The 25,890-nt window shown below is 39.8% G+C and overlaps 2 pseudogenes; both read left to right on the top strand.

Moving 5' to 3' along the window:
- The first annotated feature begins 18,853 nt into the window (after positions 1-18,853).
- On the top strand, positions 18,854-19,462 carry LOC149255909 (asparagine synthetase [glutamine-hydrolyzing] pseudogene; annotated as a pseudogene).
- Positions 19,463-24,717: 5,255 nt separating this feature from the next.
- Positions 24,718-25,326, top strand: LOC149255908 (asparagine synthetase [glutamine-hydrolyzing] pseudogene; annotated as a pseudogene).
- The last annotated feature ends 564 nt before the right edge of the window (positions 25,327-25,890 follow it).

Raw genomic sequence — 25,890 nt, 5'->3', positions numbered from 1 at the left:
GTGCTATCATTATTGCATTGTGTTCATCTCCATCTTGGTCTTGTTTCTCCTCATGTATCGCTAAGCTTCAACTTGTACTCAGTAGTGAGTTGCAACTAAGCCTCCACTAACACCTCACCAAGCTCTCTCCTCTGGCTAGGAATTTTGATATCATAGGTTCTCCTCTTGTAGAACCTTTCAAACTTTCTATGCTCACTTCTCGTAAAAATTCTACCCACAATCACAACTATTGAATTACCTCAACAACTTCTACCCAACCACAACTAGAAGTTGTTATCTTCTTCTCCAACCTGGAGGAAATATTTCCTTGCTCTAATACCACATGATGGAAACCAACTTTGGGGGTCTGTTAAATTTAGACCCCTAATGGTTCAATCTCCTGAGCCTATGTGTTATGGGCCCATGAACTTGGCTTTCCTTGCCTTAATTTCATAAATGTGGACTCACATATTTCCAAATTCCCCCGAAATTTAAATGTACTTTCCTCTGGCCATAACCACGTACACATGACCACTACCCCCCTCCCTTCCTCATCTACTTCAGCACCTCCCTTGGCACATCCATGCTTTCCACTACTCCATCCTTCATTATTGGGCTTAACCTGATACCCTCGAACCACAATCACCTCTCCTTTGTGGTCAGGAACTATCTGTAAGTGCGGGGCTCTTTATCTAATGTCTGCACTCCATAGGATATCAACGATTCAGAATCCGTCGAATGAGCTTTGGGGTTCGCACTTTGTTTTGGGGTCTGAACGATTCCACTGTGGTTTTGGGTCTTGAATGTTGAACATATCATGATTCACACTCTCATATAAATTTGGATGATTGATCCCAAATTTTTTCAAGTTGTCTGGGGGGACTTACTGACTTGTGAAAATATAAAAGGGCTAAAGGCTCAAACTTCGTCTCACTTCCACCTCGACATTGTTCCTCCTTTTATCGAGTGTCGTGACCATATCCATGTTCACCCTTCCCCATTCTGACCACATTTTGCTTGGTTCCATTGTTCTTGGATCGACCACACTACAACATCCACAATGGCTATAATTGACACCCTTCCTTCATTAGGGTTAACTAATCAACAACCAACTTCCACAAGATAGAATGATAAAAAAAAAATAGACTTGGATGGAAAATAAATGTGCACAAATTTAAAAATCCATATAATACTTAGATTAAAAAAAATTAGTTACATGATATAGGGTATGGCCGCCCTCTCTACTTTATTTTTACATTATATTAGCTGCCCTAACATCTCGACTACCGATATAAAAGGAAACAAAACCCTAATAGACATAGAGGAATCTCATCCTATGCCATGTAATATCTTTGATAAATTAACAAATATTATACTTTTTACAAAAAAAGAGAGGAATTCGTTTCCTTTCTCCAAGACTACCACAATGCTCCTTCCAAAGGCTTCCAAAATCAAATCTGATTTGGGGGACAATGCAGTTTATGCCCCTGCATCAATAGACACAACGTCTCATATCCTATGCAACTATTACATAAGGTATGATAGTTTGATTAAATCAAAGGTGTGGACATGCCTAATATTTTGGAAAACCGTTTGAAATTTGTTTCAATAAAGCTCCTTAGATACATGCAGGAATACCCATTGCTAACATTATTAAAGGCTGAAATTGTTAACTCGAAATATCTTACAAACATTTCATTATTGTTCCATACACTATTATTTCCAATTTAATCTCCATCTTATAGTTTCAATTAGTTTACATAGAGTCTAAATTAAAATTAGGAAGGGTCAGTCATGCATGTATGAGATAATATTATCACATATATTCTAGCAGTTTTGAGTCAATTTAATCATGTTGCTTGAAGTAATTGAATCAATTTTATTGACAAAACCATAACTCATATTGTATTGTGTTATTGTGTGGTTTGTAAAACTATAATGGCCAGTTTCCTTGTTGAACTCCTAAATCAATCACTCCTTATAATGTCCATCTATGGTATTATGGTTTTCCTCTACATTCCATTTTCTAAGAAGTGTGGAATTGCAGTCACCTTCACAAGTGTTGTAACTATTGGGTAATAATGTCGATGATAATACAAATTGGGGTAATAATGCAAATGATTCTACTTAGTCTAATAATAATGTTGGACCCATTGTAGCAGTGATAATTGGCACATTAGATGAAATGGAAGAGGATTCTTCATTAATGTGTGTGTGTGTACTTTACAACATATTTTCACAAATTTCCCCTCTTTGCATCTCGACAATCACAAAAGACTATACCTAATCTAGGACTGCACAAAAACAAAAGGTAAAACATACATGACTACCTATATCATGAATGATGTTCATAATGTCAAAGCTAGTAGGGTCATTAATGATTTTACTATCTTGGATTTTAAGTGTAATCTCCTACAAAGTATTTCATATGTAATATGCCACAAAATTAAGAAAAAATATATTTTCTTTCATCAGGACAATAAACTATTAGCAGGTTGTAACTTATGAAATTTCCCCTGTAAATTACTTCATTCCTTAGGAGATATTGCAGACCTAACATAATGTTGACATCATATAAGTGATGCATTCTTTTACAATTTACATAGCAACATATTAACATATAATTTTGGTTTTGGTTTTACACATGTTTTTAGCACTTGGAAATTTTGAATTAGTTTTTAACACTTTCCTAACTTAAGGAATTTTTGTTTGATGTGATTATGGTATGACATAATGGAATCATTTGTTTTGTATTTTGAATGTCAGAATATCCTACACGCTGTAACCCACATAGTTGTAATGTTTCACATAACATATCAACATAATTAATAACGTTGGACCAATCACCAAAAATCGAGAACAATTAGTGTGACAAATTTAATTTCTTATGAATCCCTCTGAACCTTGAAATAACTCATGACATCATTGCTTTTAGATAGATTTCAATAGATTTGAATCAATACATTCGTAACATCCTTAATGGAAAATTAAAAAATGTATTATGTTGTTTATAATTGGACATTTGTATCTCTTTTGGTGTCATAAAACATACTTGGCTAATCTGAATTTGATCATTGTAATGTTTTCATCCTTCTTGATGCATTTGGACTGGCAAAAGTGGAGGAATCAACTCACATGCCCATTTTTACCAGTGGGACCCTGTTTGGTGAAACAGGGTTTGAAACCTTCCCAGAATATTTTGAGGCATCAAACAACGTTTTTTGGCAGTAAAAAATTGTCACATTAGTGCCAAGCCTTTTCATGCTATTCTACACATAGAGACCTTTCCAACAACGCAAGAAGTGCATCAATGTGAGTCCGTATGAAAAAGTTATGCCACTCATAAGTTGACCTTCCTGTTTTCACACCTATAGTTCGGGAGGATGCTACATCCACCCCCATTATTCATGAAAAAGGGGCTAGCCACATGTTTGTGATGTAAACGACTATACAAGAGTCTATTTTTTAACTCTAGTTAAGAATTTATGAAGTCAAAATTAACCACTAGTAGGCTATCGGGTAGTGTTATAACTGGGCCACTAGGAGGAAGAGGGATTTCATTCTCCCAAGAGAATTTTGTTCCATAGTTGAGAAAACATAGCCAAGAGAGATAGGAGGTAGAGCACATAGAGAGGATCTTTGGACTGTAGTAGCCCACGAGCCACATGCATTACTTCTTTGTACCTACAGCCATTTTTCCAAACAGAGAAAGAGAGCAAAGCAACCTCGCCTTCTAGCTGGGTTTTCTGCCGAAAGGGTTTCCCAGAGAGTATATCTTGTGTCTTGTGTGTGTGTGAGTTTATTTTTTCGTACTCTACTTTTCTTCATAATTTCAATTCATATGCATGCACTAATTACAGTTAAATCCACAAATCTTAAAGTTTAATAAATTGTAATAGTGTAGAATTTTCATAGTTTTAATATAATATTATTTTATATGTTGTGACGAACTATCCAGTGGAATACCCACGACAGTTTCTGGATCATTATTCAATTATTTTGGAAAACATCAATGCCAATCCTAGATGCAATTATTCTTGGGTAGTCAATATATCACTATGGATGAAGAATATTTAGGTGAAATCAAGTCAATAATGAATACACAATGAAATGAAAGAGCGTTGGACCAAAGATCACGCTGAGAGAGGGGATGAATCAATGTGACAACAAACTTATAATTTTAACACTTTTTCATCAGTAATTAGTCACGCAGTAGTGTATCATAACAATAAAGGAAACGATGATCAAGAAGTCATCAACACATCAACAATGCATTAATAATCCCTCACATCAACACAAGAGGACACAAGCTTTTACATGGAAACCCATATGGGAGAAAACCACAAATTCTTCTTCTTTTTCTTCTTCTTCAATTCATTAAATATATTTGCAGGCACTAACCTTCTAGAGGCACCCACCCCCAGGAAATGAAAACAACTACTTTTGGAAGGCTACAACTTGATTGAGGCACAAACCTTGAAAAAGTGCAAGAAACTATTCTCTATATGCTACAACTTGATTGAGGTATCAACCTTGAAAATGTGAAAACACCTACTTGCAGTAATCTACAACCTACTTGAGGCACCAACCTCATAGATGAGCAAGCTTCGACTTGATATAGGCTTTAACCCAATTGAGGAACCAACCTCAATGGAGGAACCCACCCCCTTCTTCAACTTCTCATGGACATCTTTTCATAATATTTCAAACTTGATCCACCTTCTCTTCAACATAGATCTTAAAGATATGTTATCCTGGTAGTATCATAATGTTTTCATCAACCTGTCATATCCTATCCATACCATGTTCATCAATCTGGTTAGATAAAATACCTATTTGAACCTATTCTTGCCACATAGACAATGCTTACTACAACCTCCTTATTAGCTTCCAAAACACATACCACTAAATATGAACTTCAAGAAAACATCATCAAGGTTTTCCATGCCTTTAGAGCTTCTCACCACTAAACCCTAATCATCATGCTTCTTCTCGGATACAATTTTGCTTATATATAAGCCTAGAAACCTCCAAAAACCATATAGAACTATATAAACCTTATCCAAAAATTAAACATTCTACAGAATGATGAATTCAGGTTGCATTCTACAAAAGATTACTTTACAAGCCCTACAAAATGACTAATTGTTTGATATAATGGTTAAATATGGCATGCTAATAAGCCCTATAAAAAAAATATTTGACCAAGTCTGACCAGACTCAAACCCACAACCTTCATCGAACAAACCATACCAGATACTCAACTGACATGCATTTTCATTTGTGACTTGTGGAGGGTGGGGGGGGCGGGGTTGGGGGGGGTGGTGGGGTGGGGGGCAGTGGGGGGTGGGGATTATACATGTTCTAAATAAAACGCCCAAGACCAAAATTTGGCATTAGCCCCTTCACAGACCATTCACAATTATGGATCATGTACACATTCGAAGGGTTGAACCCTTGACCAATTGCATACCATATTCATCATGTCACCAAACTTCACTTGTGGCTTCAATCACATAACTCTCTTGTTTAAATGTGTGTTCTATGTTGGAGACTTGGCATGGTGTATATATCGCATTGGCATGGTCTTGGAGCTTTAAGGGTTGATCTTGGAGTCGACCTTGGGGCTGACCCATGCCTAGCGTGACCTTTGTTCAAGATTGAGTTGCTCATAACTTGGGGCTTAACATCTCCATGAGATTGTATCCACGTGACTTTAAAATTTGTGTTGAACCCCTTTAATTAGACATATGATCATTCCATGTCAGCTTAAAATTTATGCTCAACCCCTTTCCTTAGACATATAACCATGCCATGTGACCTTAAAAAAAATTCTCAACACCTTTCCTTAGACCATGTGACTATTCCATGTGACCTTGTCCTGGGGTCCATGGTCACCTGCACGATGATGTGAGCATGATGTCAACATGCCACGTGGTAGCATGTGGGGGGTGCCATCTGTCACCCCATTTTGACTAATTAACCAATCAAAAACTTCTATTTGGACATGCCACATGGCAATCCCTGGAGGTGCCATGTCGTCTATTGATTTAATCATTTTTTGCCAACTATATAATGCCACATGTCATAATAAGACTAGCTCACTACTAATCAATAGGATTGTTCCATGTGTCATAATAGGATAGGCCACTATGGCGGTGTCGCTTCTGGTTGACTAGTGCACATGTTAGCATACATTTGTCATCTGATTTGAGCAAGGTGTGTTATCTTTAACCATGTTAAACTTTCTGCATGTCTAGTCGCCATTTACCATAAATTTAAGTAATGCATCATGGATCCATTGGAAAGTTTCACATTGCTTAATAGATTGATGTGGATGCTTTTTTCCCTATAGTTTTGGTTCTTTAAAAGTTCTAATTTTCAAATGGCCATAACTTCTCATTCGAGAGGATTTTTTCAGAGTGGGATGTAATGAGCCCTAGTATTACAGTAAGAATGTTGCAACTCCCAAGACTACCATCTTTACTTTATCAACCTGGTGTTTCATACAAACTTGGAGGTGACAATGTTATATACACTGCAGATGCATCATTCTACTCATGTCACTTCTCAACTGGGGCACTTGACCATTAGGGTTCCAGACCATTCCTCTATTGAACTAAAAGGATTCTGACTACTAAAAGAAAAATGTAAAGGCTAGTTCTAGTGTAGATAAAGTAAATGCTTGTTAATTCAGGAAATGAAAGTTTCCAACTTGTAAATGCTATGAAATGACATAAATCATCTAGCTATGAAATGACACAAATCACTTACAGAAAGGAAACTATGCTAACCTTGCACTTGATCATCTAGCTACCATGGTTGCTTGAGAATAGAAGGTTATTCTATCATTTCAGAATTCAAACATGCATGCATTAACTATCTCATTCACACTTGCAGAATAGATAAAAGTTCTAATTGCTAAATGCAGAAATATAAAATCTAATGTTATCTGATCTTGCAGGAGGGAAAGGAGTGAAAGGACTGGTCTAGGTGTCACTTCTGGCCATCGAGTCCAAGCTGAGGGATCAACCTACTCCTACACTAGGCTATGTTATAATTTCAGGTCAAAACATGGTGAAAATAGACTTCTATAGGTTTTCTATAGGAAATTGATACAAGATGTCCTAAACTGCTACATTATGCTCTGAACTGCTACAGGAAGTTGGTTGAGAGTTTTGGGAGGGTAAGTATAGTGATATTAAGTGTTGGAAGGGTGTATGACAGTTGTGAAAGGTGTGGGGAAGGTGAACATCACCCAAGGCCAAGCCCAACACTCCAAGAAGGTCAAATTTTCTTAAGAGAGATTTCTCACGGTGGCTAGAAAACAAAGGTTCAGAATATGGGTTGGCATGCATCAGCAGAAGGTAGAGAAGGCCTAGATGGAGTTGGTAGGAGGAATCCCTACCTACAGATCAACAACCTTGCAATCAAATCTGATTCTATTTTCATTTACAAATCATTACATGTCAATGTGGAAAAGATGAGTTGAATTTGGAAAATCTGATTTAACTATTTCTAAGAACTAGATCTATGAAATGGACTACCTCCTAAGCTACAACAACCTTAAGAAAAAACATAACAACTGTAGATATTTCCAAGAAATCATAAACAACTATCTAACTAAGACTAAAACTTAATCTATGCCATGAAAAAAAGACAAACTCTATTTTTGGCCTGTGAGTGTGAGATCCTCTAATCATGATCCCACGAGGCAGATGAGATAGGGGTCACTGTCACAAGATTTTTGATTTTTTTTACTTCACTAGACTGCAACACTAATCTATTCTTTAAGCTAATGGAAGCATGGATAAGTAACAACTTAACCAGCTTGCTAAGCTAAAATGAAACATAAATAGACTTCAGCGAGTTAATCAACATTCTAAGCTAAGAATACATATACGAGAGAGGAACATCTGCTGCTAAGGTTGGGCCCTAACCCAAGAGCTTCAGCCCTCTGAATCAACTCAATGATGGATCAAAACAAAATTTCTCATTATCAATTAAAAAGAGTCAAATACATCATAACAATAATAGTCAAATGTGCTTTAGCTTAACGGCCTCTTGGCTACAATAAAACTTCAAATCTTAATGAGTCCCCTAGCTTTATCATTTATACAAAAATGGAGCTACCAATATCTCCCTAGAAAATAGGGATACTTGACTCCCTAACTCAAGTATAGGTGGGTCTAACTCTTCCTTCACTTGAACTGGCTTGGCTGCCAATGAACTCGGCTTGCTTGGCTACTAGTGAACTCGAGCTGATGAGATAGAGTGGGAGATCTTCGACTGATTTGAGTTAAGGAGGGAGATTACATCCTAGAATTTCTCTTGCTTGTCTACTCTGAGTTCCTGCACCTAAATCAACTCAAACTTGCTCCAATTCCTGCATTTAACACACATTAGGACACATGACATAGTAACACATCTTTACTCCTCACATTAAGCATAATATAACAAAATTTGTGGATAAATGTGAGAAAAGACAATTTAATAAGCTGGAGAATGGAATTGTGAACCTTATATTTTGCCTATTGTTGAGCCTCATCATCACCCCCCTATCGAAATTGTTGATCATCCTTTGAGCAACCTAGTCATCTATATCGATGTCCTTCGTGGCCCTTGTGGCCTCTCTGACATCCCAAGATTCTGTAGATGGTGTCTCTTCATGAGGGTAGAAGCTTTCATTTTTCTCTATCTCTTCCCACTACTTCCTTTCCTCTTCTTCCTTCCTTCCTTCCTATAGATCCAACATCAAAGGTGGACTGAGCTTCAGTCCAATACAATTGATTTTCAATCTCTGCATGGCCTTCTTGTACAGAGGTGATCTGACCAATGCATTTTTCAATCTCTCAGGAGTGTGATATTCTCTGATTTGGAGACTATGTGGTAGGGTATTCCACCGTCTCTTACGTGTATGTTGGCTCTCTATCTCCAACACCCTAAGAGTGTCCTTAAAGTGGTATATGGCTTGTTCTTGGGTGGAAAGGTATCTAGGTGCTAGATTAGCATCATTGGAAATGATGTTTTGATTGACTATTACAACCATGGAACTTATCTACTCTCCCCTGATTTATAGGGGCTCCTTTTCTTCCTTTTCCAATACTATTTTCCCCTCCTCAGCCCTGGCTTCCTCATGCCTTATCCATGATGCAAGGGCCATCAGCTGTAAGTCTCCCAATTTTTCATTGGGGTCCCAAACATTCATGTGAGTTAGGTTGAAGTTGTGTAGGTAGAACTCGGCCAATTTGGCTTTGTCTTCCATTCCACTTTTGTCACACAACTCAATGAACTAGTTATAGTCCTGGAATGGCATGGACCCATCCTCTGCTAGTGTCTTGACTTGGAACTGGATCCATTGGTATTTTTGGATGTCAGTCTAGATTGAAGTGCCTCCATGGAGAGGCTTGCCATTGTGGCCAATTGAGTCTCCTTCTCTTGTAATTTCCCCCTCAACCATTTTTTTTCTACCTGCATCTTTGTTCTCATGTTGTATTCTTTATCCCTCAACTCAGTTAACTCCTTGACCATTTATATGAGTATTTCTTCCATAATTCCCACATATTTCACTTTCTTAGATTTGGCATTTTGCATCCACCTATGTGTCCTTCCTCTCTTTGCCTCAAGCTCAAAGAAGAGAGGGACTGCAAATTTCTGTGGGATCACTCTGCCTCCTTCAATGAAATTTTAATAGGAGCTCAAATTTGGCTGTGGGCTATGCTCCTGAAGTTATGGAAAATCTATCTCCTCTTGTACCTTTTGTGTTGCCTTATTTCCTCCTTCCTGCCACTTTTTCTCCTCCTACAGCATTTCCTGTGTTTCCTGTAGCACTGCCTGTGTTTCCTATAATGGGCCTTTTCCTTTCTGTTGGAGTGTGACAGGTGCCTTGGGTTGTTTAGAGGAGGTTTCCCTAGTGAAAGGCTTCCTTACATAGGTTATGGGAGTCTTTGAGATGGCTCTAGGAGATGTGGTTTCCTCAACCTTCCTTTCAATATGTTCCAGCTCCTCTCTCTTGTTGGGTGATTCTTCAATCAAAATGGGGGTCCTTGTGGGTGTTTGAGGCTTCCCCTATCTAATCCTAGTATTTTTCCTTGTTTTGAAATACAGGAGAGCTTGCCTCTGCATTTTCTTCTTGGATTTGATGGCTGTGCTCAAGGCAGCTAGGGCAGAAACTGCCTCCTTTTCAGTGGGTTTAGGAGACAACCTTTGCTGCTCTGGAGACATCTCCCCTTCTTCTTCCTTTTCTCTTTCCTCCACCTCTTCCTATTTTTGTGGTTCTCCCTCCATTTTCTTTGCCTCTTCCTTTCCTCCATATTCTACTTCTATCTCTTCTTTTTCTACTCCTGCCTCTTCTTCTCCTTCCTCTTCTTCTCCTTCTTCTTCTTCAACACTTAAGGTTCGGTTCTCACCAAGTGCAATGACTTGGGTCTCAAGGAAGGATTCTTTGTCCATATCTCTCAATGCGGACCAGCGGACGGGAACTATTTATTTACTCAAAGCATCCTCCACTATTAGATTAATGAGACCATGGTGTGCTAACTGTTGTTTCTTTCCCTCTTTCACCTTCTGGCTCATGTCTATGATGGAATGTAGGAGAAAATAAGGCACACTGAGTCTTTGGGCTATGGGCAATCTGGCTCAAAATCTCAACTCATGGAGCAACCTGAACAAATAGCCATAGACTACACTCGGCCTTCCTTCACAAGAAATGAATTTAAGGATGTGGTAGGCTATCTCATCCCAGGGATAAGGAAGGCTCTCCATTCTGACCCCATTTTTGTCTTCAATTAGTTTCTCATATTTGGTGAAGAAATTATTCTTAGCAAGGGTACTACTGGCCTTGTCTTCCTTTCTCCATTGAACCCTTAGAGGAAGTGTTTTCACCCTATTGATCACCTCAAGATTGATGGTAATGGATATCCCTCTCACCACAGTGATAGCACTTGTTCTTTCTTGAGGGTTTACAGCCATGGAAAACTCATAAGTTATATCATCATCATATCCTTTGAGGAACTCAAAGAAACCTAACCAGTGATGCCTCATCAAAATGTCTACCAGAGGGGATGAAGGTGAATTCTCGATGTATATGTGGGCTCTCTCCTATTGAATCCCCCTCCCATTTTCTTCTCTATTTTCAGCTAGGTGTAGGAGGTTTTATGGGATAGTTGTTGGGTGTGTGTTATATTCTTTCCATGACTATCCCCATGTGTGGGGGGGTCTCAGGGGGGGCAATAGCCTCCTCTTTTCGTTGTGTCGAGCGTAGTAGGGGGGTCACAGGGGGGGCAGCAGCCCGCCCTGTCGGGGGGTTTGAGGGGGGGTAGCCCCCCTCTACAAGGTCTGGGACAGTGCCCCAAGGAAACTTTTTTTGGACCCTATATTAGGTGGCCAAACCTACCTATGGTTTTTGTATGGTTTTTTCACATGGTTTTGGGTATGATGGTTTTTTGTCCATGGTATTTTTGTAGATCTGGTCAATGGAACTACGATTATGTTCTAATCCAGGGTTAATGGATTGGGGTTTATGATTTCTTTGGCATGTATATATGTATTGTAACATTGAAAGGAATATAATGAAAAATCAATCTGGCAGTCCTGGTTTTGGGATCTATGGGAAATCTCTGTGTATACATGTTTTAGGTTTTATGCACTCACCATTGTTTTTTTTTGTTTTTAGAATTTTTATGTAGGTAATTTATGTACAGGGTTAAAACCTACAATAGCTTAAGTATGAATTCAAGAGTAGCTGAGAGCTAAACTTTAGTTGATGACTGTAATTACTACAACTCCTTATAGCCACAAAATTCTTTACTCTTATAGCCCAAAACTCTTTTTAATTCACAAGCTGACTGTAATTACTAAGACAGTTCAGAGTGTACCAGTATGAAAATCATGGACAGAGGAGAGATAGACCACTTACTTCTCACTGTAATGCCTGGTATCATGACAATTGAGGACCAAGTTGACCCTAGGCACCATTCTTGCACCCTTGCAGGCTTCCTGTGGAATTTCAGTGTTTCCTATAGCTTCCTGTAGCCTTCTGCACTTCCTATAGTTGTTTCTTGTAGCTGCCTCCTATAGGATTTCCAGAGTAGGGTTTGAATTTTTTTATGGCTTCCCAAGCTGGTCCCTATCTCCTTGATTTCGAAATGAGTGAAAAATGCATGAAATTTTGGGTTTTATGCTATTTGTGGTCAAGGCTCAGAGCATTGTGTTGTTTGTTGATGGTACAAGTTTTCCTCATTTGGACCATTGGCCCACCTCAGGTGATCATTCTCTTGTTCCTCGTAATCATCACCCACTCCCTCTTAACTGATTTCGACTGATGTGACACTTTTGCGTGGCATGCTGACTGATGATTACTTTTTCTTCACGAGCTGAGGGTGGCCAAGTTAACTAGCCACCTCTAGCTTATAAAAAATACCTTTCCTCAACATTTACACATTTTTCATTATTTCATACCTATGGAAGAGCTCAAAAGTTACCATACTTGTGCCTACCTAGTGCTTGATCAGTGTATGCTGGAGTGTTGGAATTTTGTGCTACTGCCCAAGGAAGTGCTTCCTTGCCCTTTTGTCTGTGTATTTCATTTTTCTCCTGTATAGTTGGTTGTTGGGATGGGGTCCCCTAGGTCTATTTTGGGGTTAAAAACCCAAGTTTTGATGTAAATTTTGGTAAAAAGATGTAAAGTCTCCGCGATTTGTGGATACAGAGCACATAGGTAATTAGGAGTAGAAGGGGTTTTAGCCCCTTGTCTATGTAAAGTTGAGTCAATCTTGAGTTCCACCCTTGGTCTGTGGACCATGGGATTGTATAAATAGGTGTGTCTTAAAAAATCTAAGGCAATAATCAGATGATGATGGATGTAATGGGTCAATAGAAGATAGCGCAGAGAAGCGAGTCATAGAGGAGGGAAAGGCTCTGCAGCGGAGTGAGCAGAGGTCTAGAGTAGTGTCCACAACTGAGTGTGTCAACCCCTGCAGCTGAGTGCACAGGGCAATTTTGAGTCTATAATACCATATTGAAGATCAATAAAGAAGATTGTTGAAGAAATCTTGTGTTTATCTGTCTACTTCTGTTATTTTTGTTTGCTTTATATGTTGTGATTGAATAATGTCTTTATGAAATATTGATCTATTAATTCGCGACTCTATGGGATAAGTCTTATTAACTATACGCAATGCATGTTAAGTTCTTTTGTGAAGATTATAATACATTTTGTTATGTTTGTTAAATACTTAAGTAGATTTGCACGAGTTCAGATCTAGGGTTATTTTATTGTGCCCGTAAGTGGATGAGTCATATGTTAAGGGTGTGCAAAGACCTATCATAGATCTTCACGAAGGTCTAGAGGCCATTTAGAGTAGGTTGCAGTACTGAGCCCTCGAGCTTATAAATCTCCGTGAAGGCAGATCTAGGGCAATAAAAGACATCACACTAATCTCTGGATGCGGAAACTTGGTTCCAACATCCCCCCATACTACTTCAGGTGAGACTTCAACCTGCGCTATGAGGGTTGATCCCAAAAGGGCTAGTAGTGTAGGGTTTTGTTTGGCACAATTAACTCTAAACCTAGGTCAGGACCCACTAAGCCAACAAATGGTTTGGTTGCCGGTACATGGATCTGCTTAAGGAGATGTGTGATATCGCATCACTGGAATCCGACAAAGAAGGAAATTGAGAAGTGGTTGGATAGAAAAATTCATGAATTCGCAGCGCAAGAGAACAAGAATTTTCACCTGTCAAAGGAGCAGTGGCTGGACAGAAAGACGTATACATAAATACACAAAATTTTCTTTTGCACCTTCCTGATCGAACTATATGAGTGGATAGCTAAGTTGGCAGACAACCAAGGAAGGTGGAGGCTTGACGGTCCAATAGTGTGGACTCCAGAGCTAGTGCAAAAGTTGGAATCCTCTGAAGACAAGATCATGTGCGTTGTTGACCACTAGCTCGATCGAATTATAGGAGGATTGGTTATGGAGTTCGTGGTTGATACCTCAGTGAGCTACGGCGAAGAAGAGCATGTTTCTTCAAGGGACTGCGAGGTAAGTATCTGAGATCTCTGAATACCTAGATTAAGATGCTCTTGTGTGAAAAACAGGTTATGTCATTGCCTTTATGTTTGGAGCTACGCGAAGTGGAAAACTCTTCAGAGAACGAGAGAAATCAGGTCCTGAGTATATCCCATTGATTGGACCTCCTTCGAGTGATGACGAGGGAGTGGTACATGCCTCATCGTGGAGTGTTTTCCAGCTGATAAGATAGGGTTTTCCATGGATACATCATCCATCCACTCCACCTCCACCTTCACCTCCATAGCATACACCTTTGCCCACACCTCCACCACCACCACCGTCATTCAACATGTCGAACACAATGAAGCTGCTAATTTTTAAGGGTATAGGGAGTGAAGATACATATCAGTTTTGGTTTGTTGCAAATGTTGTGTGGACAACGCAGCAGATCACTGATGACAACATAAAGAAGGTGCAGTTAGTTACTGCTCTGCAGGATCACGTGCTGGCATGGTATATTAAGTACTTCTCTGATCATCCTATGGCAATGCTAGCAGAGACTAAGGCTACTTTAAACAAAGAATTTAGTAAACCTAAGTTTGACTCGCAGTCAGTAGTTAGATTTAAGGAGATCATGATGAGGGTCGATGAAACACCTTGGGAGCTAGATCAAAGGTTGAAATGTGTGATCCGCGAAGCTAATATGCAGCTCACTGATGGTCATTACCACAAATGGTTTATAGCCTAGCTTTTGGCCCACTTAAGGATTTACCTGTCACAGCAGAAGATAGGAACTCAGGCAGAAGCCCTAGAAATAGTGATGAGGTTGCATGTGACGCCCATGCAGGATGCAACCTTGGGGGTATAACAGATTCACTCCTAGTTGCAGAAACTCTGCTTGGAAATGCAGAGCTTGAAGACAGAGAAGGAGACTAACTCAAAGGTGCGTGAGGAAGTCTGGTGTCTAAAATGTAAGAGCCAGGGGCATGATAAAGACCACCATCCCATATTTGCGAACTATATCACAGGAGGGGACCCAATTCCCCTGAGACTAGAGGCTCCAACAGGACCAAGCATGGGGGCGTTGCTATGGTGTGCTATTTGTCAAGTGGTTGGAAAACGCACCACAAAGTTCATTCATACACCACAACAATTGTTCTGCAACTTTTGTAAATAAGTGGGCCATGATGAGCGCTAATGTCGTAGCTATGAACTAATGATGGAAAGAACGCCTGCATACCGGATGCAAGCAGAAACTTTGCCTTCAGATCAGGGAGTCAAAGGAGCATAGGGAGGATATTATGGATGAGGACAAGGCCGAGGAGGAGGAGAACCTAGTAGAGGTCACTGACATGTTATTTGTTATAACTATGGAATGCCAGGGCACTACGCGCAGGAGTGTCAAAATCAAACATGCCTGTCATTTCAATACTATAGCCAATTTGACCACACTATATAAAAATACCCTATGTTGATAGCTAAGATGCATGAGAAAAAGTAATAGCCTCAAAAACCTACACAGAACTTACAAATGATGAGATATGAGCCCCGTGAGGAAGAGCCGAACGTGAATATCGTGCTGAGAAGCGGGATTATGACTAGGGATGATAAGGGAAAACAACCTGAAGAGGATAGATGGGTCCACAAGGCCCCAGAGAAGGAAGTTCGGTTTGATCTGGAGCACGTGAAGAACATGTTTATGGAGGCCAAGAAAAGCTTTGTTGAGGCACCTACCTCAGGGAGTCATAACAAAGTGCTAGAAACTAGCACGCTTATAGAGGTTGATCCCTTTGTACTTACCACGTTCTTAGAGACCTACATGACACTGTTGTGTGATAGCAAGGTTGTGAAAGGCCTGCAGGAATTGATAAACAAGTGTGTTGGTAAAGAAAATGCCCCTGATGGACACCGCGTGGTTAGAAAAATTGGCAAACATAAGGCAAGAACAGGGCACAAGATGAGGCTCACCGCGCAGATAGGATATTATGAGATGGACCAGGTCATTCTAGATCTGGGGTTTGATACGAATGTTTTGCCTAAGCAGACATGGGAGAGAATGGGGAGATCTACACTGCAATGGTCTCCAATCCAGCTTAGAATGGAAAACCAACAGAAGATCATCCCTATGGGATGATTACATGGAGTAACAGTGGATATAGAAGGTGCGAGCACATTGTCTAATTTTCAAGTAATAGAGATCGTTGACAACAACAATCCATACCCCACACTCCTTGGGATTGACTGGGCCATTGATATTAATGGATTCATCAACTTGAAGAAGAGAATAATGTCGTTCGAGAGGAAATCACTTCGGGTTGTAGTACCATTGGACCCTACAGAAGGACCGCGCTATACTGAACCAATCCGTGACTATGAAGACTTCGATAAAATATACAAAATAACACCGCGAGATGAAGACTGGATCAATCCAACAGGTTATGGACAGATTGCATGGGACCGAGAAAATTTTTGTACGTCGGATTCAGATGAAGAATTGGAGCACTGGAAAAATAGGCTGCATGAAGTATCTAAGTTGCGCTGCAACATGATGACTAAATCATTGCGCTGTGTGTCATCGGAGGTAAGAAAATTACCCTATTTTGATGGTTTAACTGATGTAGATTTTTGGATGCCTTTGAACGAGAAGTCCCTAAGGATCATTGATTCCAAGCACTAGATTTGGCGTTGCGCATTATGCCCGCACGATGGTGGGCTGCGCAAAAGAATAACTTTGATGAATGGCGAGGTTACAGAAGGATGACGAGGTTGCAATTTGGTCATCCTAAAGTTCGATTGACTGAGAAATATGATGGGAGAAATGATTCGCGTGATCATTTAGCAAAGTGGACTAAAGCTTATGGAACAGATCCGCAGTCGGAATGGGTGCACTTATTCTATCATACTTTGGATACAATTCCTATGAATTGTTATCTGGAAATGGAGCTCCTCCATGGCACTGCGGAGCGGGATACACTAAGGGAAGGATTCTTAATGACCTTCAGTTTTGAAGATGGGTTCAAGATCATTGATCAAGCTCTGCAGGAGATTAAGGTAGCGATCTTCAAAAATCTCTAGGAACATTTGGAGATGGTTCTGTTATCACTGAAAATTCTGTTGCCAAAATTTTTTTAGCCTAGCTTAAGGACAGGGTGTTTTTGCAGCGCATGAGTCCTCTTTTAACAGTTTCGCAACGCAACATGCTTCAAGTGATTCTGTAGCGCGCTACGAAATTGGGGATTTGCTCGTGTTTTCAATAGAAGGTTCATATACTAAATTTAGATGATGAGCAGAGTGATGCAAAGGCCCAAAAGGGAATGCAGTGGTAATGTATAAAGTTGGTGTATTCTACTACTTTGGTTTGAAGGGGGTTCCCCGTGACCATGCGAAAGCATTATCATGGTTTCTTAAAGCGGTTGAGAAAGACTCATTCGTAGGCTTACATCTGTCAGTGTGCACCATGAACCAACATTTTGGAGATTAGCTCTTTCGATATTCAATGGGAAGTTTGCTAAGGTAGGTTCAACAAATGGCATTCCTGGTTCAGTGAAACATGAAAAGACTGCTAGACAAAACTCCTTTGAAGACGGCCTTAGTGATGTAAAGGATTCAAATCATTCCTTGGAGGAAGTTGCTGGAATGGTACAGGACATTATATCTGTTTATGAAACTAAGGGAAGGACTGCGCACCCTTGAATGCAGTGCAAACATTGTTTGCATTACGAACCAAAGTTATGAAGTTGTTCATATTGAGGCTCTGCTCTTGGATGAAAACAACTACATCAGATATTGTCAATGATGAATATTGGGTGCCAGTATCTATTCTTGAACGCAATGGATCAGCTTTTGCGATCTCTTCTTTGCCTCTATCCTTTGGTGAAATGCTGGTCTCTGCAATGGATGAAATTAGTGAATACCCTACCTGTTGCATCTGATGTATCTTGTCCACTTAGCTTGAGAATACCATCAGGCTGTTACTGGAGTTGGAGCCCGAGTCAATTCCAGTTTGGCATTATCTTAATATTCAGAACCGCAGAATTCGTGGCCTCTTGGAAGGCTGCACATTTGATCATGAGGCACGAATGGATGCTCTACATTGCCATGTCCGTGAACGTGCGTTATCCTCAAGCTCAGCAAATCTTTCTCTTGCACAGGAAATTGTAGGAAGGATCCATATGCTAATTGTGCAAAAAGCCGAAGTGTAGAACCCTAGGATCATTGTCGTTTCTACTCAAGGAGCGGATGAAAATAGCCCTTGATGGCATTATAATTGCAAGTGTGGATCCATGCCCACGTAATGTTGAACTTGGTCAAAACATGAAAATTACTCTTGATTTTTATGTGCAGTAGCATGGAGAATGCGCATAAACTGTTTGACAATATCAGCATTAGAATTTTCTCTTATGGAATGCAGTGATTAAATGCCAAGTGTCAAGTGGTCTTTATAAGGATTTGATTGCCACAAGGCCGCCATTATTAGTGACACCGGGATTGAAATGTGGCAAACGATATTAGCTGTTCGTTCATTAGCTCTGCCACCGACAAAAGACAGAGACACATGGTCGAAATTTGCTTATCGTTGCCGGAAAGGTGTTCGTATTATTTAAGGTAATTCCGCCTTGATCAGATTGTCGCAGTATGATCCTGAATTACTACTCCAAATACAAACTGGTAACTGTTAGTGTGTTTGAGACCTATTGTGCATATCTGGAACGAGAAGTCGCTTTGGGAGGAGGTTATAAAATTGAGAGAATCAGAATCACGTGGGAATACTTCAAAGAGGAGCTACATCGTGAAACATGTCAAAAGATAAAGTCTCTTCATCTATATGACTGCCTGAGAGCTAATAAGTAAGCAGCAGCATGGGTGTTGAGGCTCGTGTGCCGTTTCTAGATAAGGAGTTTATCAATATTTCCATGGGAATTGATCTAGAGTGGAAAATGGTGCGGCCTGATCTTGGGCGCATTGAGAAGTGGATCCTTCGCAAGGCATTTGACGACGTGGAGAATCCTTATCTACCAAAGCATATTTTGTACAGGCAAAAAGAGCAATTCAGCGATGGTGTTGGTTATAGTTGGATTGATGGTTTGAAAGAGCATGCTGCAAATCATGTTACCAATATGATGATGGCAAATGCAAAGTACATTTACCCTGAGAATACACCCACGACAAAGGAGGCATACTACTACAGGATGATATTTGAAAGATTCTTTCCTCAGAATGCTGCACGCTTGACTGTACCTGGAGGCCCTAGTGTGGTTTGCAGCGCTGCCAAAGCTTTAGAATGGGATGCTGCATGGCCTAGGAACCCCGATCCTTCTGGCAGGGCTGTTTTAGGTGTTCATGTGGATGCTTACAAAGAAAATGCAGATATCGGCAGTGGCAATGGCGACGAGGAAGTATCAGCAGATTTTTCAATTAAAAAGCCAAAATTTCTAGATGGTGGTGTGAAAGTTGCAGTTGACGGTTGAGCCATAAGACATCCGTGCTTTTTAAATGTAGCTTTGGCTTAGTATATACTTGTGGAGCTCTTGGATGACTGAGGTTTTCGTATTTTTGCCCAGGCACACCAGGAAAGCAAATGTCAGGATATGATGGATCTGGACCATAAATTCGTTTGAGCGAATGAAGGTGCTTTATCACCGTGTCTCTGAAGGCTATAAAAACTATTTCTGGTGAGTAAGCATATGTAGTTCCACCTACTTTACCTCCATCAGCAATAAACAAAGGAGTGTATCGGGAAATTGGAGGAATAGAACTATGCATGTCCATGATTGTTAATTCTAAGACTTCTGGGTCTCTTGTGAATGAATTCAAAGAGGATATGGCACGGAAACTGGAATTGCTGTTGATTAGCAAACACTGGTTAATATGCTGAATGTCAGAAACAGAGGAGATACATTACAGATTGAATGCGCTGTTTTGCTAGCCAACACTAGTAATCATATGACAAACAGTACTGCAGAGACAATCATCTCCCTTTTAAATGGACATCAAATTTATCTTCGTGATGCCTTTGGAACTTATCATCTATTGAGCTGGAAGATTTTGCCATCTTCGAATAGGACATGGTTCCAGCAAGCAACATGGTTTAGTGCTCTTTGGTGTTGCTGCAGGTGCAACAGTAATTGCCTCAGTTTTGTTAATATGTTGGTATTGTTGGAAATAAAAGCAAGAAGTACTTGGAAAATACACAGGGTGCAATGTTAGAAGGTTCTGTTTCTACTAATGAACTTCCTGTTGGTCCACTAGATTCTGGTAAAATTGTCACTACCTGCGGTAATGGTAAACCAACCAGTACACAAGCAAAGGTTACAGCAAGAAATGCAGAGCTATTTGTTATTACAGCAAAAATTGAAGGATGGCAATGAACTTTGTTTTAACCTCTTATGTCAGGCAACTATTGAAACTAATCTCTCAAGCAGTGAACACTTTAGTGGACCTTACGGGGAGGGTTTTTTTTTCATGGCCAATGATTGGCATACATTTCTTCTTTCAGATTTTGAAGTGAAACTGAAGAATAGCAAACAGCAGCTATTCAATTTTATGAGGAGTTTAGAGGTAGACTGTGTTTTTTTAAAATCACACAGCAGTTTCGTAGCGCGCTACGAAACTGCTGTAGGTGGTGATTTTAAACGCAGAGCAGCTATTGTGATACTGTGAGCGGGATTTGTGGAAGAGAGACACCTGTCTATCAATATCACCTACAGCACATCAGAAACATGGCAGCATTCCATACCTGGGGTTATTAAAAGAGCTGGGACATGTTGCTGAACTTTCGAAGGATGGTAGGAGACAGGGACCTTAAAAATAGGTGTTTTGATCCTGATGATAAATGATTCATCAGCGCTAACAGGTATCCAAAGTCAGCGTTCCTTGCATCTTTAGCTCAGCCATCTCAGCCTAACTGAAGGAGGACAGCTGTCAAGGATCCAAGAAGAATCAAGCATACGAGGAGAATGGAATTAGTGTTTTAGTTTGATTAGGATTTTGTGTAATTACAGTTCAGCACTTTGTAATTAATGAATTAGTTAAATAGCATGTAGGAGTAGTTAATAGGGCCTTCGAGCTCGCTCTAGATAGGGAAGAACGTATTCCTATAAATGGATCAAATTAGGATGTAATAGGGGTTGGAGATTTATGAAAAAACAGAGTTTTTATCAGCTTATGTAAAAAGACTTTTTAACAGTAATATAAGGATTACTTTTTCTTCCCAAGATTCATCATGTGTTCAATGCTCAGAATATGTGTGGTTTTGTCATTATCCTTTATATATTTTACAGCTCACTAAATATGCAATCACTCTGAATTCACCTAGTGCTCAGACTTCCTGTGTATATTTATGAGTTGAGGTTCTTTTTGAGAGATGTTTTGAGTGTTAAACATTATATGCCTTGGCTTCTATGATTGAGTGGTTTATAGTTTACTGCAGAAGTATTTGACTCCATGAGCCCAATGGAAGAGATGTTATTTTGTTGTTCCAACCAGCTTTATTTTCATGTACTGTTTGAAGAGTTAGCCATCTTTTATTGTTATTAATGCATATCAAAAATCTGTGAGAGAGCCCTCTCTGACTAAGGAGGCTAAGCCTTAGTCTAAAGCCTGGTTTGAAATAGTTACATGAGATCTTGCTAAGTAGCAGCCCTTAGTACACGATTTTGTGATAACATTTTGGTGCGTCTGCCGGGAGCCTGAAGATTATTCTTTCCCGAAATTATGAAGCTGAACTTCTGAAGGTAGCAGGAGCTCAGAAGGTTTTTGAGGCTGCAAATCTACCTTGGTGACTCCATTGTTGAAGAATTCAAAATTCATACATTCATGGTGATTCCACTGGAGTTATGAAAGACCCATATGCTACCATTCTTACTTCAAGGTATGCATGCATAGATTTTTCAGGAATTCATGGTTTCCCAAATCATTTTCCTAAGGATGCATATTTTCTAAGGAATGGTCCAAAATTCAACGGAGAAGATTTGAGTTTAACCTTGAAGCATATAACAGATTTTTGTCATTTTACTGAGCTTCTTAGAGTTAAACATGAGGATGTTTGCATTATGTTATTCTATGATTCACTTCAAGGGAAATGCAAACAGTGGGTTGAATGCTTTCCTGCCAAATCCATTAAGTCATTTCAAGACCTTTGGCTTATGTTTTTGGAGGAATGGATAGATAGGTCAGAGGTGGTGGTAGACTCTCCCTCAGTTGAAAGTTTTAAACAATGGAATAATGATCGTAGTAATGGAGAAACAGTTGAAAATTTTTCTTTGTCTTTGTCCTCGTATCTAAAATCCCTTGACTGCAAGACAGAAGATAGGATGAGATTTTTGGATGAATTTGCTGAGGACCTTGAAAAAGAAATTGAAGGTTTAGAAGGACAAATTCAGGCATATAGTTTTCATAACCATGATCATTATTTTCAGCAGCTCTCTATGGAAGAACATAAGGAGAGAGTCTTGTTTCCTTTCTCTTTTACACTTGAGGAAATGCACACTGCTGTTGAAGATCAGTTTGCACAGCTGGAAAGTTACAAGGAAAAACAAGCTGATCATGTATTCTGGGATCTTGTAGCTGATTACATGGAAGAGTTTTACTCTCAAGTTTTTCAGTTTTCCTATAAAGATCAGAGACAATTTCAGTGGCAGGGGTCATTACACCATCATATTGGTTCTGAATTCCGATGCAGTCAAAGAAATCAAATATCAGATAAAACAGAGGATTGGCTACATTGGAAATTTCATATTGATTGAGCAGAAGGAAGTTGAAATTGTTAGGGTAGGTAGGTAGGTAAATGCAAATAAGCTCAAGGTTAACTGAGCATTTCTTTTTTCAGTAGATGTAGCTTTCTTTCTCCTACAGTCATGCTGGTCAAGCAAATTTCTGTTTTTCAAATAAGTTTTATAAGGCACTGGAACTGCAGGTTCTTAGTGCACCACAAGGGCACACTATCCCAAGTGGAGCCACTGTTATCACTGAAAATTCTGTTGCCAAAATTTTTTTAGCCTAGCTTAAGGACAGGGTGTTTTTGCAACGCATGAGTCCTCTTTTAACAGTTTCGCAGCGCAACATGCTTCAAGTGATTCCGTAGCGCGCTACGAAATTGGGGATTTGCTCGGGTTTTCAATAGAAGGTTCATATACTAAATTTAGATGATGAGCAGAGTGATGCAAAGGCCCAAAAGGGAATGCAGTGGTAATGTATAAAGTTGGTGTATTCTACTACTTTGGTTTGAAGGGGGTTCCCCATGACCATGCGAAAGCATTATCATGGTTTCTTAAAGCGGTTGAGAAAGACTCATTCGTAGGCTTACATCTGTCATTGTGCACCATGAACCAACATTTTGGAGATTAGCTCTTTCGATATTCAATGGGAAGTTTGCTAAGGTAGGTTCAACAAATGGCACTCCTGGTTCAGTGAAACATGAAAAGACTGCTAGACAAAACTCCTTTGAAGACGGCCTTGGTGATGTAAAGGATTCAAATCATTCCTTGGAGGAAGTTGCTGGAATGGTACAGGACATTATATCTGTTTATGAAACTAAGGGAAGGACTGCGCACCCTTGAATGCAGTGCAAACATTGTTTGCATTACGAACCGAAGTTATGAAGGTGTTCATATTGAGGCTCTGCTCTTGGATGAAAACGACTACATCAGATATTGTCAATGATGAATATTGGGTGCCAGTATCTATTCTTGAACGCAATGGATCAGCTTTTGCGATCTCTTCTTTGCCTCTATCCTTTGGTGAAATGCTGGTCTCTGCAATGGATGAAATTAGTGAATACCCTGCCTGTTGCATCTGATGTATCTTGTCCACTTAGCTTGAGAATACCATCAGGCTGTTACTGGAGTTGGAGCCTGAGTCAGTTCCAGTTTGGCATTATCTTAATATTCAGAACCGCAGAATTCGTGGCCTCTTGGAAGGCTGCACATTTGATCATGAGGCACGAATGGATGCTCTACATTGCCATGTCCGTGAACGTGCGTTATCCTCAAGCTCAGTAAATCTTTCTCTTGCACAGGAAATTGCAGGAAGGATCCATATGCTAATTGTGCAAAAAGCCGAAGTGTAGAACCCTAGGATCATTGTCGTTTCTACTCAAGGAGCGGATGAAAATAGCCCTTGATGGCATTATAATTGCAAGTGTGGATCCATGCCCACGTAATGTTGAACTTGGTCAAAACATGAAAATTACTCTTGATTTTTATGTGCAGTAGCATGGAGAATGCGCGTAAACTGTTTGACAATATCAGCATTAGAATTTTCTCTTATGGAATGCAGTGATTAAATGCCAAGTGTCAAGTGGTCTTTATAAGGATTTGATTGCCACAAGGCCGCCATTATTAGTGACACCGGGATTGAAATGTGGCAAACGATATTAGCTGTTCGTTCATTAGCTCTGCCACCGACAAAAGACAGAGACACATGGTCGAAATTTGCTTATCGTTGCCGGAAAGGTGTTCGTATTATTTAAGGTAATTCCGCCTTGATCAGATTGTCGTAGTATGATCCTGAATTACTACTCCAAATACAAACTGGTAACTGTTAGTGTGTTTGAGACCTATTGTGCATATCTGGAACGAGAAGTCGCTTTGGGAGGAGGTTATAAAATTGAGAGAATCAGAATCGCGTGGGAATACTTCGAAGAGGAGCTACATCGTGAAACATGTCAAAAGATAAAGTCTCTTCATCTATATGACTGCCTGAGAGCTAATAAGTAAGCAGCAGCATGGGTGTTGAGGCTCGTGTGCCGTTTCTAGATAAGGAGTTTATCAATATTTCCATGGGAATTGATCCAGAGTGGAAAATGGTGCGGCCTGATCTTGGGCGCATTGAGAAGTGGATCCTTCGCAAGGCATTTGACGACATGGAGAATCCTTATCTACCAAAGCATATTTTGTACAGGCAAAAAGAGCAATTCAGCGATGGTGTTGGTTATAGTTGGATTGATGGTTTGAAAGAGCATGCTGCAAATCATGTTACCAATATGATGATGGCAAATGCAAAGTACATTTACCCTGAGAATACACCCACGACAAAGGAGGCATACTACTACAGGATGATATTTGAAAGATTCTTTCCTCAGAATGCTGCACGCTTGACTGTACCTGGAGGCCCTAGTGTGGTTTGCAGCGCTGCCAAAGCTTTAGAATGGGATGCTGCATGGCCTAGGAACCCCGATCCTTCTGGCAAGGATGTTTTAGGTGTTCATGTGGATGCTTACAAAGAAAATGCAGATATCGGCAGTGGCAATGGCGACGAGGAAGTATCAACAGATTTTTCAATTAAAAAGCCAAAATTTCTAGATGGTAGTGTGAAAGTTGCAGTTGACGGTTGAGCCATAAGACATCCGTGCTTTTTAAATGTAGCTTTGGCTTAGTATATACTTATGGAGCTCTTGGATGACTGAGGTTTTCATATTTTTGCCCAGGCACACCAGGAAAGCAAATGTCAGGATATGATGGATCTGGACCATAAATTCGTTTGAGCGAATGAAGGTGCTTTATCACCGTGTCTCTGAAGGCTATAAAAACTATTTCTGGTGAGTAAGCATATGTAGTTCCACCTGCTTTACCTCCATCAGCAATAAACAAAGGAGTGTATCGGGAAATTGGAGGAATAGAACTATGCATGTCCATGATTGTTAATTCTAAGACTTCTGGGTCTCTTGTGAATGAATTCAAAGAGGATATGGCACGGAAACTAGAATTGTTGTTGATTAGCAAACACTGGTTAATATGCTGAATGTCAGAAACAGAGGAGATACATTACAGATTGAATGCGCTGTTTTGCTAGCCAACACTAGTAATCATATGACAAACAGTACTGCAGAGACAATCATCTCCCTTTTAAATGGACATCAAATTTATCTTCGTGATGCCTTTGGAACTTATCATCTATT

This window comes from Pinus tabuliformis, chromosome 7 (genome assembly GCF_031772625.1).
Source record: "Pinus tabuliformis cultivar Carrire ecotype Pingquan chromosome 7, CPIR1, whole genome shotgun sequence".
In the NCBI taxonomy this organism is placed as follows: Eukaryota; Viridiplantae; Streptophyta; class Pinopsida; order Pinales; family Pinaceae; genus Pinus; species Pinus tabuliformis.
The sequence above is the reverse complement of the archived record's forward strand: the minus strand, read 5'-3'. Positions and strand labels throughout refer to the sequence as shown.